This window comes from Macrotis lagotis, chromosome 2 (genome assembly GCF_037893015.1).
Source record: "Macrotis lagotis isolate mMagLag1 chromosome 2, bilby.v1.9.chrom.fasta, whole genome shotgun sequence".
NCBI classification, from domain to species: domain Eukaryota; kingdom Metazoa; phylum Chordata; class Mammalia; order Peramelemorphia; family Peramelidae; genus Macrotis; species Macrotis lagotis.
The window spans coordinates 170,628,348-170,642,540 of NC_133659.1; the positions used below are offsets into that span (position 1 = coordinate 170,628,348).

General features: G+C 39.1%; 1 pseudogene; it reads right to left on the reverse strand.

Moving 5' to 3' along the window:
• Positions 1 to 11,653: 11,653 nt before the first annotated feature.
• The window catches only part of LOC141512025 (claudin-6-like), a 32,398-nt pseudogene continuing 29,858 nt past the window's right edge, over positions 11,654 to 14,193 (reverse strand).

Below are 14,193 nucleotides of genomic sequence, written 5' to 3' on the forward strand. Positions count from 1 at the left end.
TGCCCTCTCTGATTTCCCATCAGGTTGTCATTTTTGAAAAATGCTTCTCCCTCATCAACTGGCAAAGGGCAGAAGGGGGTATCCCAGTCTCCTATACTCCATGCCCCTTGGGCAGGTCAGATAGCTGAGTGTTTGCATGTTGCTTTTATAATAGGTTACCACCAAGCACTGGGGCCTCATAGGGAACCAGACAAGGCAACCTGAGCCTAGCCTGTCAGAAGCATCTCACTCTGTGAATGAATGCCCTTAATGCATCTGGGACAGGTGGTTATTCAACTTTTGCTTGAAGACTTCTAAATAACAGCAGGTTCTGTATCTAATGAGGCAGACCCTTTTGTTGTTATACAGTTCTAATTTGTAGAAAGTACATAGTTATATAGTTGAACTATGGCACTCATTGGTTTTAATTCTGTTCCCTGATGAGGAGGAAAAGGGTGGGGAGAATGATATCAGTAAAGAAGTGGGAGACTGGAGATCAAATGGTAGCGGAAAAAAATACTAGGTTTGCTGACAAAACACCTGGCTAGAATCTCCACTCTACTACTTGCTTTTCAGTCATTTTTTTAGTCATGTCTGACTTTTGTGACCCTATTTGGGTTTTCTTCCCCCCCCAACAAACTTTGCCATTTCCTCCTCCATTTCATTTTATAGATGAGTTAATTAAGGCAAATAGGGTTAAGTGACCATGGTCACACAGGAAGTATCTAAGGACAGATTTGAACTCCCGAAGATGTCTTCCTAACTCCAAGCACAGTGCTCTATCCACTTCACAACCTAGCTGCCCTGATCAAGTGTCTAGCATTCTTATAAGTGGATCCTGTTCCCCGTTCAGTTTCTTACAAATGACTCTGCAAACCAAGGCTTGCTGTCATGCCTACCAGCACCTGGGCAAGGGGGTCCTATGAGGAACAGACCCACAGGGTTGGCACTCTTCCCCAGGACAAAAAGCTCCCTGTTCTCAGCTCATTACATAGGCTTTTAGACCTACAACATCTTTTTTCCAAGAGGGGTCAGCTGAGAAAGACCAGAACTTGTATCAATGTAAAGGGGCCAGTAGAGGGAGGTCTGAGAAAAGAGTACAGCCAGTCTCACACTTCGCTAACAGACTTCTCTACAGCTCAGGACACCCAGCCTAACATCAAGATGCCCAATCTGGGGGAACCTCCTAAATATTGAACTCTAGGAAGCCATGGCATAGTTGCAGCACCTAGAGGTTTGGACCCCTGTTGATCTTGGGAAAAAAAAAAAAAAACAAAGTAGGCTTTTTAATCCATTTCTTTTTCAGGGACTTGGAGCTTGTCTTATTTCAGAGCTGTGATTAGCCCAGGGCTAATGGGGTTTTTCCCTGGGGCACTGACATAGATGGAGGTCCAAGATAATCAACCCCAGAGATTCTCTGGAGGAACCTGAGGTGAAGGTACAACTGCTATCAAGCCACCTTCCCCTCTACCAGGGTCATAACTCTTTCCCTAGGCTTATCTTTTTCTGTAAACTCCCTGGGGACAAGACTGCTCCTTTTTTTGGGTACACAGTTATCTGTAGGACTGTCCCCTGGGTCATACTTAAATAGAAATGGGGGCCACCAAAGCATCTATAAGTAACTCTCTTGGCCCCACTTGACTCGGTTTCACAATGTAATATTCATGTTTTATTACATTTTTGTTTATTTTGTTAAATAGTTTCCAATTACATTTTAATCGGCTCTGGGCTGCTGTTGTAGGTCACATGCCAGAAGGTGTCAAACATCATCATCAGGTCACATGCAGCTGGGGCTGTGTGATTGACAGCATTACTCCTGGTCATCATCCTCTCAAATGAATTTACCTTGATCAGTTTACAGCTGGTTCTGATTCTGTCCTATTGGAAATTAGATTTAGGCCCATAGATTTATTGTTGCTGTTTGTCCTTCCTGCTTGAAAAAGACCTTGAGATCAGGAAGGTGACACCATGAAGGATATGCACATGAACTGGATTTAAATGAAGGAAGGTTGTGTAATGTCACCAACTTCACTTTCTTCTCCAGAGCCGTCTGGTTTTAGTGGTCAAATAAGGAAAAGGATGACTGGATGTGGTCCTGGATACAGGGGGAGACCTTGGCCTTTTAAAGATAAGGACTTTAACAGGTCTCAGTGATTAAGGCTAGGTAAGAAAGAAATGAGGCAAAAAAAGAAATGAGGCAAAAACCTAGAACAACAACAAAAAAATCAATCTAGGATTTAGACGAAAACAGAACCCATAGACCACGGATTTAGAGCTGGAATGAATAGGAAAGAACATTTCATTCAACTCCCTGACTACAGAGAAGGAAACTGAGGATTAGGGAGCTCAAGGCTTGGTATTTGAACCCAAGACTTCATGAATCCAGCTCTAATGACTACCCATTGTTATTGTTCACTCATGTCTGACTCACGATTCTCCATAGAGTTTTCTTGGCAAAGATACTGGAATGGTTTGCCATTTCCTTCTCCAGTTTTATGTAGGCAGGTATTAAGTGACTTGCCCAGGATCACACAGCTGGTAAGTGTCTCAGGTCTGATTTGAACTCTGGTCTTTCTGATTCTAGCCCCAGTACACAACATACTTGTCCACTCTACCCATTATTCCACGATGTTTCTTTTCTTTTTAAAGTTTTTTTTCCAATTTCATGTAAAGATAGTTTTCAATAATCATTTTTATAACATTTTGAGTTCTGCATTTTCTACCTCCTTTTCTTTCCTCATGACAGCAAGTAATCTGATAGAAGCAATACATGTCTAATCATATTTAACATATTTCCACATTTCTATAACATTTTTTTCATGCTGTGAAAGAAGAATCAGATGTAATTAAGAAAAAATAAAATATTCAAAAAAGAATCAACAAAAGGGAACAAAACCCTGAAAGAAAAATCATAAAACAATTTTTTTTCTTTTTTAAAATTTATTTTTATTAAAGATATTATTTGAGTTTTACAACCTCCCCCATCTTACTTCCCTCCCCCACCCCCCCATGGAAAGCAATCTGTCAGTCTTTACTTTATTTCCATGTTGTACATTGATTCAAATTGAGTGTGATGAGAAAGAAATCATATCCTTAAGGATATGAGGCAAAAACTATAAGAGATAACAAGATCAGAAATAAGAGATCTGTTTTTTTCTAAATTAAAGGGAATAGTCTTTGAACTTTGTTCAAACTCCGTGGCTCTTTATCTGGATACAGATAGTATTCTCCATTGCAGACAGCCCAAAATTGCTCCGAATTGTTGCACTGATGGAATGAGCGAGTCCTTCAGGGTTGAACATCACCCCCATGTTGCTGTTAGGGTGTACAGTGTTTTTTTGTTCTGCTCATCTCACTCAGCATCAGTTCATGCAAATCCCTCCAGGTTTCCCTGAAATTCCATCCCTCCTGGTTTCTAATAGAACAATAGTGTTCCATGACATACATATACCACAGTTTGCTAAGCCATTCCCCAATTGAAGGACATTTACTTGATTTCCAATTCTTTGCCACCACAAACAGGGCTACTATAAATATTTTTGTACAAGTGATGTTTTTACCCTTTTTCATCATCTCTTCAGGGTATAGACCCAGTAGTGGTATTACTGGGTCAAAGGGTATGCTTATTTTTGTTGCCCTTTGGGCGTAGTTCCAAATTTCTCTCCAGAAAGGTTGGATGAGTTCACAGCTTCACCAATGGTGAAATACTGTCCCAGATTTCCCACAACCCTTCCAACAATGATCATTATCCTTGCTGGTCATATTGGCCAGTCTGAGAGGTGTGAAGTGGTACCTCAGAGAAGCTTTAATTTGCATTTCTCTAATAATTAATGATTTAGAGCAATTTTTCATATGGCTATGGATTGCTTTGATCTCCTCATCTGTAAATTGCCTTTGCATATCCTTTGACCATTTGTCAATTGGGGAATTGCTTTTTAAAACAAATTTTTAAAAGTGAAAATAGCATGCTTTGATCTGCATACAGACTCCATAGATCTTTGTCTGAATGTGGTTGGAATTTTCCATCACAAGTCCCTTAGAATTGTCCTTGATTACTGAACTTCTGAGTAAAGCTAAGTCCATAATAGTTGGTCATCACATAATGTTGCTGTTAATGTGTACATTGTTCTCCTAGTTCTGCTCAATTCATGCAGGATCGATTCATGTAAGTCTTTTCAGGATTTTCTGAAATCCACTTGCTCATTATTTTTTACATAACAATAGTATTCCATTACATTCATATAGTACAACTTGTCTATTTTCCAATTGATGGGCATCCCCTCAATTTCCAATTCTTTGCTGCTACAAAAAAAGCTGCTTTGAGTATTTTTGTATATGTTCCACAGTAATTTTGATGCTCTGTTGTTCATCCTTCATTCTCAAAATGAACCAATAACATCAAGAAGATGACACCTTGACTTACTCTTGAATCATGTGATTTATGTGAGGGTAAGGATGAGTGTGTGTGTGTGTGTGTGTGTGTGTGTGTGTGTGTGTATGTGTGTGTCTATGTGTAGCAGGAAAGGTACTAGATTGTCATTTAAAGATTTTGGTGTGAATCCTAGCTCTTGTATTAGAGCCTGGACAATCTGAACCTTTGTTACTTTAAAAAAGTATATTTACATTAGACATCTGCATCTGGTAATTGGTAAAAATAGAAATTATTAATAAAAGTATAATGTTTTGCCTTCTCAAGTAAATTACTTACATGTGAGAGTTTCACTTTGGAGCAGGATCCTCAAAGTCATGTCTATTTAAACTTCTGAAGCTGTGAGCCCTCATTTGTCATCAGTGGGAAGCATCAACCCAGATAGCCTTAAGAGAATAGCTATTCCCTCTAACAGCAGGGACTTTTCAGATGCATTGAGATGAAAAACCAATTTAAATGTTTAAAAATATTCCCCCTTCCCCCAAAATATTCTCCTTTCTCCTCTTCCACTCTTTTGCTAAAAACTGAATGATAATGAAGAACTCATAGAAATGTGGAAAGAATGTGGAAAATAAAATGCACAAGTAATGAGATTTTAATTATATATTCTGGCTTTATCATGTGAAAAAAAAAGGTTCTCTTCAGGTCTCAGTTTTCACATCTGCCAAATAAGGTATTAGATTACATTTCTTGAAAGTCCCTCTCTGAGGTAGCTAGGTGGCTCAGTGGATAGAGCACAGACCCTGGAGTCAGGAGTACTTGAGTTCAAATCCGCCTCAGACACTTAATAGTTACCTAGCTGTGTGGCCTTGGGCAAGCCACTTAACCCCCATTGACTTGCAAAAGAAAAAAAACCTAAACAACAAAAAAGAAAGAAAGTCCCTCTCTGATCTAAGTTCTGTAGATGAAATAAAGCACTTTTGGAATCTGGTGGCACATTAAAGAAGAATAGGCTTGATGGAGTCTTGAAAATAGAGAGCTTTGGTCAGCATGATAGTACCAGTGGCCTGAAAGGACAGGGAACAGGAGGTGCAGAGAGAGACACCAGAAGGGAGTTTGAAGGGATTACAGCATCATAGAAAACAGATTTAGAACTGAGGGGACCTCAGAAACCAAACCTCAAATTTGGCATTGAGGAAACTGAGGTCCAGAGAAATAGAATTTGAATCCAAGTTCACTTGTTCTAAGTTCACTACATTTTCATTGCACCTACTGAAACCTACTTTTAAGTCTTCCCCTAGGCCTCTAGGTCCTGCCAGGTAGCACAGTGGATAGAACAAAGGACCTATAATCAGAAAGACCTGAATTCAAATGTGACTTCAGATACTCATTAATCTTGTGCCTCAGTTTTGTCATCTGTAAAATAATATCATCTACTTCCTAGGGTTCTTGTGAGGATCAAATGAGATAATATTTGTTAAGTACTTAGCATGGTCATAGAGAATGTTTAAAAATGGTTGCTTCCTCTCCTTCCTTCAATCTGCTGGAGGAAAAGAACTCTTTCAATGACATAATGATACAGATGGCTACTGCCTGCTCTAGAGTCTCGGGTTCTCAAATAGAGATCTCAAATAAGAAGACTCTGAGCTATATAGGTATTCACTACCTTCTGACCCTGTTCTCCAATAGAATAGAATAATGTCCAGAGATATGAAGGAAGGGCAAAGGGCCATGAGAAACACTCCTCTGGGGTATACCTGTCCATTTGGCCCAGTATCTCTTCATATCTAGAATGATGCTATATGTGATCTGTCTTTGAAACAAGAGCAGGAATGATGCTGTAGAGCCTCAGCCTCCTTCTCTGAGTCATGAGCAGGCTTGTGGCAGGGCGGGAATCAAAGGCTGATTGTGATTTTAAGTGACTTCCCTATGAATGAATGCCTTTTCTTTGATCATCCTTTGCCTCAGCCCATCTGTAAACAGATGTTGATGGAAACAAACAGCTCATAAAGGCAAGAGTGATAGGGGAAATCTTAAAGGCACATGTCCTCTTTACTAACCACCACCTCCCCCCCAAAGCAGCTACCCTTAAGAGTAAAAAAGTGGAAAGTTGGTATAGAGAAGGCTGGTGAACAGATATAGATTCTCAAAGAAGGCAATGGCAAGGGCAGGTGTTGGGGAGGGGTACCTATATTTGGGAAATTGAGAGGAGAGGTGGGATGGATTGGCTTTGTTTATTTTTCTCTCTGAAGGGAAAGGGAACTATAAGGGTAAATCCTTTTGTGGTGGTAGAGACATCAAAGTCCAGTGGAAGGACAAAAGTCAAGATGACTGGATATGGTTTGGGATACAGTGAATGACCTTGGTGTCTTTGATGTCTGACCAAACTCTAAGTGATCCACAACACTTGCTTCAACCACCTTCATGACTATTGGAACAAATTATTCTTATCCGCCCATTCTGCAGGGGGAAATCTTCACATGCTTGGGGTAGACATTGCCTAAATCATCAACAGGTTTGAGGTAATTATCCTTGACCTTATTTAGCCTACCTGCCCAAACAGTTTTATGGGGATGTAGCTACTGCACATGTTATAAATGAGAGTTGAGTGCCAGATAGACACCACAGGTGAATGAGCAGCCCTAAAAAGGACTTGGAAAGCTCTCACATCAAAAGTGCTAGTCCTCCTTGAATTCTGTGCCCCTCCATTCACCTCAATTTTTGTTGCTGTTGTTTTAGTCATATCCAACTCTTTTTGGAGTTTTCTTTTCTTTTTTTTTTTGCAAGGCAATAGGGTTAAGTGATTTGCCCAAGGTCACACAGTTAGGTAATTATAAAGTGTCTGAGGTCAGAGTTGAACTCAGGTCCTTCTGACTCCAGGGTTGATACTCTATCCACTGCACCACCTAACTGCCCCTTTTTGGAGTTTTCTTGACAGATCTTGGAGTGGTTTACCATTTCCTTCTCTAGCTCTCTTGACAGGTGAGGAAACTGAGGTAAACAAAGTTAAATCACTTGCCCAGAGTCATGTAGCTGGTAAGTTGAGGTCACATTTTAACTCAGGTTCTCCTGACTCCAGACCCAGTGCTTACTTTACCTACCAAGCCACTTTCCCTACCTTGAAGATTAGAAGGAAAGGAGGGAAAGCAGTTAAAGAATGGTTAATAATGGTTAAAACTAACTAAACAATTGTTGAAAACTACAGCAATTGGAAAAAAATGAAATATTAAATGTAAAAATAAATAATTGAAAGACAAAGAATGACTAACAGCCTAGAGAGACCTGCAAAGACAAAGAACTTATTCCAGGTCACAGAATCACTCCATATCTTCCCATCCAATCAGGTAGTTCTATAAGACCCAATAAAAGTCTGGAAATTATAACTGACTGATCATAAATAAGAAAAAAAAATAAAAAAAGAATACATGCTGTCACTTAAAGAACTGGTTCTGAGTCAAGAAGATTTATTTATCAGAAGATACTAGCTAAACCTCTCCAACATTCCTGAAGGTGCCAGGTTGCCTCTAGTCCTTGACTAAAGGGTTTCTAGTCCTTGCTGAAAGGGCCATACTGTTTTCCTTTGCTCACATTCTTCATCTGCCCTGAAATGTCCTTCTCCCTTTCTCTGATATCCCAAAACTATCTGACTTAAGGCCCTCTCAAAAGCCACCACTTCTGTAAGCTTTCTTTTTTTTCTTCTAGCAAAAAGTAAAAAAGATTTCTTGGTATAATGGAAAATCCCCAGAATTGGAAGTCAGGTGACCTGGGGCTAAGAATATTACTTTACAAATTAGCTTGTTCAAGGTATCTGGAAGGAGCTCCTCACCATTTTTGTCCCAGTTTATTTCATCCTTAAAATCATGGGAATTGGACCAGAATGTGCTTCTGGCTCCTTGATTTCTCTGATCCCCAAGGTACTTCACTTCTCTCTGATGGTACTTTCTACTTGGCATCATCTTTCTTTATACATGTCTTTTCTTCCATGGGAGATCATAAAGCTTTTGAAGAAAGACAATGTCTCCTTTCTTTTTTAATTGATATTTTATTTTTCCAATTACATGTTATGAAAAATTTTCAACATTCAGCCACATGCATAAACATATTTTTAAGTTATACAATTTCCTTCCACCCTCCCTTCCCAATCCCCCCCTCCCCTCCCTCTGCCCTCAGCAGAGAACAGTCAAGTGAATAGACAATGTCTCCTCACCTTTAGATCCTGATCAGGTTGAGGGGAGCCTTGAATTTGTTTGTTGGTGATTTAGGGGAATATTTACTTCCAGCCTGTAAAGACTTCCTCTAGTGTAATGTGTGCTTGAGGACAGTTTGTTCCAAAAGCCATGAAAGGTAGCTGAAACACTGGAGCACTTAGAAGATGCCAAGGTCATCCACTACATGATTGTTGTCTTTATGCTGGACTTCAGTGACTCAGGAAGAGAGAGTGAACACTACTTTGCCTCACTTAAATCTAGTTTCATTGCTCAAAGGAAAATCGATGGGATCACTCATGGTCCTCTTTGAAAATGAAGTATGGGGGCAGCTAAGTGGCAAAGTGGATACTCTGACCCTGGAGTCAGGAGGACCTGAGTTCAAATCTGATCTCAGAAATGTAGAATGACCTAGCTGTGTGACTTTGGGCAAGTCACCTAACCCCATTGCCTTGGAAAAAAGAAAGAAAATGAAGGATGAACAAACAGTCCCTAGCAGAGTGCTCAGTATTTAAGAAATGTGTTTAAGGAATGACCCTTGAATGAAAGTATAAATGGATAGCTTACCTTCCCAGCCAGATGGTAAGGTCATTCAGAGTAGGGACAGCATACTACATAAATTCTTTCCACAGAGCAGAACAAATAGGAGACACGTTTTGAATATTTATTGTCTTGAACTGCTTCCACAATCTTCTCTCCCATGAAATATCAAGATTACAGTGTATTTACATCTCACTGATGCAACAAGGCTGGGACTGGGGTTTCTATGTAGAGTGGTTCATAGCCAGTGTGCCTTTATGTCAACAAGACTTGGATTCAAGAGCTGTCTTGGACAGTTAAAGACTGTGTCATCTTTTTATGTTCTGGCCAATTCTTCAACATATTTGGATTTTTAAGAAATGTTGTCTTATGAATTATGTTGTTTTTTTCTCTCTAATTTTTTCTTCTATTTGTAGTGATTCTTCTTTCACAACAAGATTAATATGGATATTTGTTTAGATTGGTTATAAATGTAAAGCCTATATTACATTGCTTTCTGTCTGGGGAAGGGGAGACAGAAGGGTAGGAGAGAGAAAACTGTAAAAAATGATTGTTGAAAACTACCATTACATGTTGGAAAAAAGAAAGAAAGAAATGGAAAAACCCCCACAAAATATAGTGGAGAGCAGTTGTAACTTGGATTAGGTAAGGGAGTTTTCTCATCAAGTTTTTCCCTATACTTATAAAGTCATAGACCTGCCCCCGTTTTATTTATAATTACAGATGAGGAAACTAAGTCTCCCAGAAGTGTAAAGAATAATATAGGTGGTAAACAGAAGCATGGTTTGAAATCAGGTCTTTATCTTTTTGTTTAATATTTCATTCCCCCCAATTACATATAAAAACAATTTTAAACATTCATTGCTTTGAGTTGTTTTTGTTTGTTTGTTTTGAGTTCCAAATTCTACCACTCTGTCTTCTCCCCTCCTTTTTTTTTTGGCAAGACAATGGGGTTAAGTGACTTGCCCAAGGTCACACAGCTAAGTAATTATTAAGTATCCGAGGTCAAATTTGAACACAGGTCCTCCTGACTCCAGGGCCGGTGCTCTATCCACTTCCACACCTAGCTGCCCTTCTCTTCTCCTTCTTGAGATGGTAAACAAACTGATATAGGTTATACATTTATAATCATACAAAAATATTACTTAGTCTTATTAGCCATCTTGTTGAAGAAAACTAACTTCAAAAAAGATAGGAAGAAAGGGAGAAAAGAAAAATAGAAGGCTTTGAACCCTACAAAGTCATCATCAGTTCTGAAGGCAGATATCATTTTCTCATCATAAGTCCTTTGAGATTGTCTTAGATTATTGTTTAGCTAAGATATCCACAATTATTCATTACTTAATACTACTGTTTCTGTGTGCAATGTTTTCTTGGTTCTGGTCACTTTTTTAATTTTTAAAATGTAATTTAATTTTTTCAAATTACATGCCAAGATAGTCTTCAGCATTTATCCTTTTGCAAGCTTTTGAGTTCCACATTTTTCTTTCCTTATATATATGTAGAAGATGTACAATCATGTTTAACATATTTCTATATTAGTCATGTTGTGAAAGAGGAATCAGTACTAAAGGGGGGAAACATGAGAAAGAAAAAATATAAAAGGTTTTAAAAAGTGAATGTATACTGATTTTTTTCTCTGCATTCAGACTCCATAGTTCTTTCTCTGGATGCTGATGACATTTTCTATCACAGCTCTCTCATGATAGTCCTTGATCACTGAATTGCTGAGAAGAGCTGTGCCACCATAGTTGATCATTTCATAATAATGTTGTTAATGTGTACAATGTTTTCCTGATTCTGCTCACTTCATTCAGCTTCAGTTCTTGCAAGTCTTTCCAAATGTTTCTAAAGTCCTGAAACTCATTTCTTTCTTTTTTTTTTAAAAGCAAGACATACTTTACTCTCTAAAAATCTCTAACCAAGGGAAACTCCACAAAGAGAGAGAGGGAAGGTAGCAGCATGGTGGGAGGGAAGGGAAGGTGTTTGCTAGATTCTGGATTAGGAAGATTTTTAAAAGCAGGATGCAAAAGTCAGCAGGGAGATCCTTTCCTGCCTTCTGGGAGTCCAGAAGAATCACAGTATCACAGTTTCCATAGAGACCAAGAAAGGCTAGTGAATTTTGGTGGTTCTGTTTTCCTAAGGAGCTGGGGATGGCAACGACAGAGCAACACTGGAGAATGCTGCACTTGAGAGGGTTAGAATTCAGTCCACACCAGAGGATTCTAGCATTTACAGAGAAATAGCATAGATCTTTGTGATGACATTATCCAGAGGAAAGATGCTGGAGCTCTTAGGCAACATCTCTATTACTCCGTATTCAAGGATATCTGGAAGACTTTGCATCAGTAGCAGCAGTAAAGACCAGGAAGAGATGTGGAGTCATCTTCTTGGTTCAGTCACCCAAGGAGTCTTTAAAAAAAAAGAAAAAACCCCAAAATCTCAAGACTGACAGGGTCACCTATAGATTTGTCTTGAGAGGGAAGCAGGGGGAAAAAGGACCTCCCTTACCTCAGAGAGTCATTTGTTGCCCTTCCTTCCCCTCTCCTTCCTTCCATATTCACACATAATTCTTGGTTGGGTATTCAGAAGGACCTGGGGGGGCCTGCAGGAGGAACAGAAGCAGAGTATTGAGCCACATAATGGCTTGTACCCCTTGAGCTCCCCGAGGGGCAAGTGCAGCATAATAAGCCCCCACCTAGTAGAAAAAGGCCTGCACCTGCCCAACCTACATATAGGCTGTGCCCCATTTCCCATTTCTAAGCCTCAGCCACTGCAGGGTTGTAGAAGTCCCTGATGATCATGTGGGCAGTCCAGCACAGAGGAATCAGGAGCAGGATAGCTGAGATGATGAAAATGATTCCTGAAGTCAGCACTAGGCGAGCCTTTGTCTTCTTGTCCTCAATACAGGTGGTACACTTAACCCCAGCAAGGTAGATCAGCAAGCCCACCAGACCCAATAGCAGAGTGATAGTAGTGAGGGCTGTAGCAGCTTGCAGGTCTTGAGGCAGGGCCAGCATGGAATTATACACCTTACATTGCATCTGGCCAGTGCTCTGGACCACACAAGTCATCCAGAGGCCTTCCCATATCACCTGGACCACTATGATGTTATTACCAATAAAAGCTGTGATTCTCCACATGGGCAAGGCACAGGACACTATAGATGCTACCCAGTTCAGTAATGAAAGGATCATGCCCAGGATCTGGAGGCTGATTGATGACTTAGAGAAGACCTGCTTCAGAAAGAAACCAGTGCAGCCAGAGATCAGGGGAGAGTATCTGAAACTCATTTCTTACAGAACAATAGTAGTCAATAATATTCATATATCATATATCATTCCATTTGTAGTAAATCTTCTTTCACAACATGATTAAAATGGATTTTTCAGGCATTCTCTGATTGATGGGCATCCCCTCACTTTCCAATTCTTTGCAACTACAAAAAGAGCTGCTACAAATATTTTTGTACATGTAGGTCTTTCCCTCTTTTTTATAATCTCTTTGGGATATACACCTAGTTGTGGTATTGCTGGATCATAGTTTTATTGTCCTTTGAACATAGATCCGAATTGCTCCATCTGTATTAGTGACCTAGTTTTCTCACTTCCTCTCCAATATTGATCATTTTCCTTTTTTTTGTCATTTTAGTCAGTCTGAAAGGTGTGGGGTGGTAGGTACCTTAAGAGTCATTTTAATTTGCATTTCTCTTTAATTTATATTATCCATTTTGATTTGGAGTATTTTGTCATATGACTGTAGATAGCTTTAATTTCTTCATCTGAAAGACCATTTATCAATTTGAGAATGACTTGTATTCTTATAAATTTGATTCAGTTCTTTTCATATTTGAGAAATAGTCCTTAAACAGAAATACTAGCTGTAAAATTTTTTCTCAGCTTCTTGCTTTCCTTCTAATCTAAGTTGCACTAATTTTATTTGTGCAAAACCTTTTTAATTTAATGTAGTTAAAATTATCCATTTTGAAATTTGTAACATTTTCCATCTCTTATTTGGTCATAAACCCCTTCTCTCTCCATCAATCTGACAGATAGATTATTCCTTTTTCTCCTAATTGCCTCATGGTATCACCCTTTATGTGTAAATCCTGTATGCATTTCCACCTTTTAGCTAAACAATTATCCAAGACAATCTCAAAGGACTTGTGATGAGAAAATGATATCTGTCTTCAGAACTGATGGTGACTTAATAAGGTTCAAAGAATATTATTCTTTCTCTTCTTTCTTCCTTTCTTCTTTCCTCCCTCTCCCTCTCTCCCTCTCTATGTTCTTTTTTGAAGTATATTTTCTCCAACAAAATGGCTAATATGACTAAGTAATTTTTTTTAGGTTTTTGCAAGGCAATGGGGTTAAGTGGCTTGCCCAAGGCCACACAGTTAGGTAATTATTAAGTGTCTGAGGTCGGATTTGAACTCAGGTACTCCTGACTCCAGGGCAAGTGCTCTATCTGCTGTACCATCTAGCTGCCCCTAAATAATATATTTTATATGATTATACATGTATAACCTATATCAGTTTGTTTACCATCTCAAGAAGGAGGGGGAGAAGAGGGAGTGATAGAATTTGGAACTCAAAAGAGACAAAAAACAATGAATGGTTGTAGTTGTTTTTAAATATGATTGGGGGGAATGAAATATTATACAAAAAGAGAAAGACTGGGGTGGCTAGGCAGCTCAGTGGATAGAGCACCGGCCCTGAAGTCAGGAGTACCTGAGTTCAAATCCGACCTCAGACACTTAATAATTACCTAGCTGTGTGGCCTTGGGCAAGCCACTTAACCCCATTTGCCTTGCAAAAACCTAAAAAAAAAAGAGAGAGAGAGAGAGAAAGACCTGATTTCAAACCATGCTTCTGTTTCTTACCACCTATATTATTCTTTTCACTTTTGGGAGACTTAGTTTCCTCATCTTTAATTATAAATAAAATGGGGGCAGGTCTGTGACTTTATAGGTATAGGGAAAACTTGATGAGAAAACTCCCTTACCTAATCCAAGTTACAACTGCTCTCCACTATATATTGTGGGGTTTTTTCCATTTCTTTCTTTCTTTCTTTTTCCAACATGTAATGGTAGTTTTCAAC